Source organism: Anopheles coustani (assembly GCF_943734705.1).
Source record: "Anopheles coustani chromosome X unlocalized genomic scaffold, idAnoCousDA_361_x.2 X_unloc_35, whole genome shotgun sequence".
NCBI classification, from domain to species: Eukaryota; Metazoa; Arthropoda; class Insecta; order Diptera; family Culicidae; genus Anopheles; species Anopheles coustani.
The window spans coordinates 111338-112294 of NW_026525143.1; positions in this window are offsets into that span (position 1 = coordinate 111338).

A 957-nucleotide genomic window follows, 5' to 3' on the forward strand; every position below is an offset into this window, starting at 1 on the left:
CAGCGTGCGATGGCCCACCGAATGACGGATCGGAGGGCTAATAAGTGTCTGATGGTGGTGTCATTGGATGTACGCAATGCTTTTAACACGGCGAGCTGGCGGTCCATCGCCAAAGCACTGCAAGAAAAGCACGTTCCGGCATGCCTGCAGCGGATACTGGAAAGCTGGTTTCGGGGACGGCTGCTGGTTTATGAGACGTCGGACGGTCCGGTCACCCGGGAATTGTCGGCGGGAGTCCCACAGGGTTCCATACTTGGTCCGACGCTGTGGAACACCATGTATGACGCCGTCCTGTCCATCGACATGCCCGCCGGTGTAGAGCTCGTCGCCTTCGCTGACGACCTCGTGCTCCTGGCACCAGGACCCACGCCAGCACTGGCCGCGAGTTTGGCGGAGGAGTCTGTGAATAGGGTTGTGGCCTGGATGCGCGAACATCAGCTGGAGCTCGCCGCAGCTAAGACGGATATTGTGATGGTGTCGAAGAAGAAGAAGGATTACAAGAACATCCCGGTTAACATCAACGGAGTTCCTCTTCGTTCGGCAACCGACATCAAATATCTAGGAGTGCGCATCAAACACAATCTAAAGTGGTCAGAGCACGTCAAGCAAGTCACTCAAAAGGCTTCTCGAGTAGCGACAGCACTTGCCCTGTTGATGCGACGGCACAGTGGGCCAAAGTGCAAGAAGCGTCGCCTCCTGGTTTCGGTCGTCAACAGCATCCTCCGCTACGGTGCACCGGTGTGGCACGAGGGTGTTGAAACCAGGGAGGAGCAACGGCTGCTTGAGAGGGTCCAGAAGAGGGTTGTGGTCGGAGCATCCTTCGCATTCCGGACAATCTCATACGACGCTGCCGCAGTGATAGCGGGTACCATCCCAATAGCGCTGTTGGTAAAAGAGGACGCACGCTATTACCATCGTAGAGTGAACGCCGACCCTGGGGGTCTGTCGGCTAAAGAG